Consider the following 6,000-nt stretch of genomic DNA (forward strand, 5'->3'; position numbering starts at 1 on the left):
AGAAGAGCCAGGGGAAAAAAACAAAACCAAAACCCCAATCCAAAATAACGTGGGTTGGTTTTGGTTTAGTTTAGTTTTTTTTTTTTAATTTTGATTTGGCCATACTTTGGTTCTCTTAAAGGTTGTGGAGAGGAAATTTAAGAGACTGTCTTATTAAATGAATAAACATCACTGGAGCAAAACTACGGTAGATGTCCATTGCTTTTAAGGCAGAAAATGTATACCAACCACAAACACAGAGTGGTATTTTCGTTCATTTGAAGCAGGCCTATGTAAGGACCAGAACAACTGTACAAATACTGAACTCCATACAGTGTCTCTTGCCACCTGTTCCTGTGATTTCTTTAGCCTGTTGACTCATATTTTTCTTTTCTGGAAGCTAAGGAAAATGCCTGCCACGCTGAAAATGCTCCTGGTTTGGTTTTAATCTTGGATGAAGTTCATCCAAAACTGTTCCATGGTGATAATGTTTCTGACTTCTTTTTTTTTGCTTTTATGTGTCAGGTGGTGAAATCAGAGCCCTCCACGAACTGCATGCAGCCAGTGCTGCAAAGATACAACAAACAGTGCTCCCCCAGTGCATGGCTTCTTACGCGGGGAGGAGCAGAGGAGCAGAGGGACTGAGAGAAAGAGTCTATCTTGGTGCTCAAGAGAAGTCCATAGCACGTCGGGTGCAAGCAAGAGCTGTGGTTTTAGAAGAGACCTATAGCCATCTTGTCCCAGACCGCTCCATCGTCCTCCCTTGTTGTCCTCCCTCAGGGCAAGGAAGCACCACATCCAGCTCACAGTTGCCTCCATGACCGGCGTCAGTCTACAGAAGTATCGGTGCATCACATGTCTCATAGGATGTAAGGACAAGCCACCGTCTTCACATCCTGCTTAGATGCTTCTGAAAAGCCCAGAGGCATCAGTTTGCAGTCCCAAGTGCTTCCAAGCCCCTGCATACTTTAGGAGCCTACATTCCAAGTGATTTTTCATAGAATTTAGGCTCCTTAACACTTTTGGCTTGTTAAGGCTCCTTAAAGCTTGTTTGTTTGCTTTAAACAGGATTGAGATTGTCTTGGAAATGCTACTATTCTGTTTGGGGAAAAAATCTTATGAATCAGTAAGGCCAGGTGTACAGAAGAGATGCTATCTTGTGTGGCATGACTGGAAAGCACAGACATGATCTGGGGCACTGGGGCACGCAAAGTCCTTGCTCAGATCATTAATAAGCAGCTGGTGTACTTTGTGTGCTTTCAACTTCTATTCCTTTTAATGATGTTAAAGCAAGAGCAGGAATCTACATCCTCCCCCCAGATTTTGAAAATACCAGCACAAGCATTTCAGTAGCTGGTGGTGATTTCACTGCAGTGACAGACTTGGGGGGGTATGTGGACTTTTTTTTGGTAAAATCCTTTAACTTCCTGAAATAGTTAAAAAACCCACCTGATTCCAAACCACTTTTCATTTTGAAATACTTTTCCGTTTTGTAAGTGAAATTACAAGTTCAAATTCTCTCAGTGTTTTGAGTAGAACAAAACATTTGGACCCCGGCAGCTTTTGCTAAAGACTTTCAGAGCTGCTAACATCTAGAAAATCAGTTATTTGCACAGGGCTAATTAGAACCTGTCGAAGAATGAGAAAAATTAATCCCAACAATGCAGTTCAACGGTGGCGCTAAGGTCTTGCAATTAAACTGTGCTGTTGGATTATGCATATTAGCACATGAATTACTCTTTAAATGATAAATGTTGAACCAGATGATTATCTAAAGCTTCTGGGTAGGGATAATCAGTAAGGTTAGGCTGGCAATGCTTTTCTTTTGCAAAATACAAATAGAAGTACAGCTTGCTGAAAACACAACAAATTGTTCCCTGTGACTGAATATCCAGGTTAAGCCACACTTCTACTTTTTGAAATGCGGGTGGCACCTTAAGCTTTTTTTCCCCTTTAAAACCAGGCAAAAATTAGAATAATCAAAACCTGGAGGAGCGCCTACCAGATTTCCAGAGACTGGCTGCAAAAACCTGTGGAGGTGCTAATTTACATCCTTGCTCCAGCAAAGAGAGTGCCGGGAGGATCAGAGGCCAGCTGTGTGGTGGGGAGCGTGGCTGCACGGGGGTGTTGCTCTCCATTTGATGCCAGCGTGGGCGAGCGCAGCCTTGCCGCTGAGCCTGGGCTAGCGGGAGCCAGCTGCCTCCAGAGGGGCTGCACTGCTGCAGTCCTTGCGCGTGGCTGCAGTCGCCGTGCACCACTGCAATCCTCACACGTGGCTGCAATCCTCATGGGTGGCTGCAATCACCTTGCATGGCTGCAATCACCTTGCACGGCTGCAATCACCTTGCACAGCTGCAATACTCGTGCACAGCTGCAATCTTTGTGCACCTCTGCAATCACCACGCACGGCTGCAATCCTTGTGCACGACTGCAGGCCTTGTGCATGACTGCAATCCTCGTGGACGGCTGCAATCACCTTGCACGGCTGCGATCCTTGTGGATAGTTGCAGTCGCCTTGCGTGCTGCAGTACTCGTGCGCAGCCGCAATCCTCGTGCCCGGCTGTGCTGGGGTGGCCCTGGGCAGGTGCAAGGGGATTGATTACAGGGGCTTGGCCATCGGCCCTGAGGGCCGCCCCACACTTATCTTGCAAAGCAGTCTGCCACCACCCTGCCCCTCCCCTGGGCAGCGGGGCGGCCCACGGACTGCTGCGCTTGGGCTTGAGCAGCGTCTGGCCAGCAGCGGCCTGTCACCTTGCTGGCCTCCATGTACAGTGGCAATTTACTGAGCCCTCCACCATTGCTCGCTCCCCCAGGAAGTTTTAGCCCAGCCCCCTGCCCCGTGCCGGTGACCAACTAGGGCATTGCCTGCAGGATCAGTCCCGCTTTCTCCTGCTGGTGGGTCCCTGTCTGGGGCTGCCCCACAACCGCCCCAGAAGACGCCAGCCCCTCCGGTGCCGCTCCTCCTGAGCACAGCCCGTGGCGGAAACCAGCACAAGGGGTTTTGAGGCAAACGGAGCGAGTGTGAAGCTTGTTGCAGGGCTGCTGCATAACCCCAATGACGTGAGCAATTGCCCTCGCACTATAAAATGCGATTTGCCAAAATGAAACTGCTCCAGCCGCATGCACCCGACCACAGCATCCGAGCAGCGCTGGAATCGCCGCCACCGCAAGAAAATGGGCAGCCGCCATTAGCAGGGAAATTCATCAGGCCACAACGGGCCATTAGCTTTTAACCAGATTTTAGGGGTGGGAAAGAGCTTTCCTGTTGGACAAACCTTAACAAGGAAATAACTGGCTCCAAACATCCAGGGGCGGCGGGGAGTTCAGAGCAGAGTTAGCTCTGAACTCCACAGCTTGAGCTCCTCGGTACAATGCAGCCGGCTCCTGCGCGTGGAGGAGCCGGTGGCGGAGCTGCAGGGAGCTGCCCTTATTTATTTGTTCCTACCGCACAGGCTGAGACAAGGGCTGTGTTTTATGTTCCTCTGCAGGAAGGTGATAAAGTGCCTGGGAGCTGCTGAAAACCATTCTCCAATAAATTCAAAGGGAAAGGCCATTTCTCGTGCCTTGGAAACTTGCGAGAGCTGAGGGATGCTGGAAGGCAGAGAAGACCAAAAGAGCGCATTGCATGGCAGTGTGGCAGGAGGCACCGGCGCAGTTTTTCTGGTTCGTTTCGTTGCTTGTTTTTTTTTCCCTCAATGATTTTTACTCTGCCTGTGGCTAGGCAATCAATATCTCTTTGCCACCAATAAATATTCCGGGCTTTTAAATGATGATGTATTCCAGGGTGAAACAAATTAAGTGCGTGATCGCTGCCCTCTTGTACTCAAACTAATTCTGTGGGTCTAAATGGAAACTCAGAGAGAGATTCCTGAACTGGGCTGTCCAGTGGCGGCAGATCTGAACAGGGGGAAAACTGTCAGGTCTGGCTTCAGCTGTCAACTCTGTCGCTGACCTGATCCCTCTTCCTTCATTGAGGTGAGCAGAAATTCAGGCGAGCCGTAAGCAGCTCTGCAAGCTGAATCCATCGGGGAGACGCACGCGGTTGAGCGTCGGCCCGCCCGGAGCACGGCAGCACCCTTGTTTCCCTTGGCAGGAGTCTGCAGAGCTGGACACGAGCTCAACGGGCTGGCGTGCCAAGCGTAGCCCGGGCTGAGCGGCACCGGCCCAAACACCTGCCCCCCGGGGTGCCACACCGGCAGGGACTTCAGCTTTGACCTGTTGGTGCAGTAGCTGGTCAGGGAGCATCCCCTGAGGACCTGCCACTAAAAGCAATCCTTCCCTTTGATACCCATCCTAGGGAGCCAGGTAGGAACCTGTGTGGAGCCCAAAAGGTCTGCTGCGGCTGTGACAGCAACTGATCCCGTCCCCATGTGTCCAAGGGAGAGCAGATCGACTTAATTAAGCACTGGGGAAGCAATCTGATTTGCTTCTTAAGCGGAGTTGGGTGATTTGGTGTGAATAAATTGTTACAGGATACATTATTCTCTTCGGTTTCCTATGGTGTTTTGCTGAGGTGGTAGAGGGATTGTGTAGCAATTGCTGCTGTGTTTCTCCTCCAGCGTCACTGCTGCTTGAACCCTGCAGCAGAGAAACTTTACGAGACAGTTCAGGAAATATTTGACTCCGTTTCCCAACTTCTGCTACAACAGGAGCTGTTGCTTTGCAGGATTAAGATGACTGCGGAAGATGGAGGGCAAAGACACTGGGCATCTTCGCCAGGAGCAGATATTGCGTAGTAAAACACTGCCCGCCCAGAGCAGGCGGATCCCTCATGTTGGTGACTGGCAGCCCTGCTCACTCATCCCCCAGAGCTGTCACCACTGGGTCCAGGCCTCCTGGGTGGGGGACCCTGTGGAGGGTCTTCTTTCTCTCCCCCTTCTTCTTTGGGGGGAGGGTGGTGCCGTTTTAATAGTGGCAATAGTGCATTGCCTGTGCATTAATCCTCATTAGCTTGTACGTGCATATGGGCAATACATGATGGGTCTTGACATTTGCCATCAAGAAAATGAAGTCCTCCCAGTTTCAGGTCACCCTGTCCTGGTTTTGTACCAAAGCTTTTCTTATCAACAGCCATTTCATTTCAATAAACTAATAATAACCCTTGCAAAGCCTGTGTATCAGCAAAAGGCTCTCCACAGCTGTAACTGTCAGCTAAACAGGAGCTAATGCTGCAGAGGGGCGAGTGTTGAGGAAGTCTGAGCCCTTGCCCGTGGTAAGTCTTAGGCACCGTTTGCAGAGCCAGGCCCATCGCAGGGCTTCGGCTCTGTCCTAGCCTGCCTCCACCGTGCTTGCGGTTGAGTTATCACTTGGGAGAGGAGGGAGCAGCATAAGATCAGGCTCCACAAATAATTACCGAAGTTTTTACTCATCCTTTCTCTCCAAGGAGAAGCCTCTGGATGCCAGAGGAGACCAGATAAATGCTTTGAGTCTTCCACTGCAACAAGAACCAGCTCTGAAAAAAATCTGCGTTGGCATTTGGCAGGAGTATTTGGAGCATCAGGGCACTGCTTCTCTGGCCCAACTCTGCTCCTGTGGCTGGCAACCCCTGCTAAAGAAAAGGCGGGGTTGCTGCAGAGGGCATTTGCAGTGGGGGGTGCTGGGGAGGGGGCAGGCTGCCTGCTGGGAGGCCCTTTGGCCTGAGTTCCCCTGTAGCCCTGAGGCCTGATGTTCATTTTTCTTCTCCATGGGTTTTGCCCAAGGCAGCCTGCGGGTTTGTTGCTGGCCAGCGTGCAGCGCGTGCAGCTTGGGGCCCTGGGGCTGAGGATGAATCAGGTAGATAAGCTATCTGTGAGCATAAACGTGCCTCTAGCCTTGCACACCTTGTAGGAAAAAGGAGAATTTCCGAAAAGGAGGACACGCTGAGAGAGGGGCTGGGCAGTGCATGCCTTGTTTCTCACCCTCTTTCCATCAGGACCGACTGCTGAGTCCTTTTGGAGGCAGGCTACAGAATGAACGACCCATCAGACCCAGTGTAACGCTGCCTAGGTGACAAAAATACAGGCATTTATGAACTGATGAATG

This window comes from Aquila chrysaetos, chromosome 13 (genome assembly GCF_900496995.4).
Source record: "Aquila chrysaetos chrysaetos chromosome 13, bAquChr1.4, whole genome shotgun sequence".
Classification (NCBI taxonomy): domain Eukaryota; kingdom Metazoa; phylum Chordata; class Aves; order Accipitriformes; family Accipitridae; genus Aquila; species Aquila chrysaetos.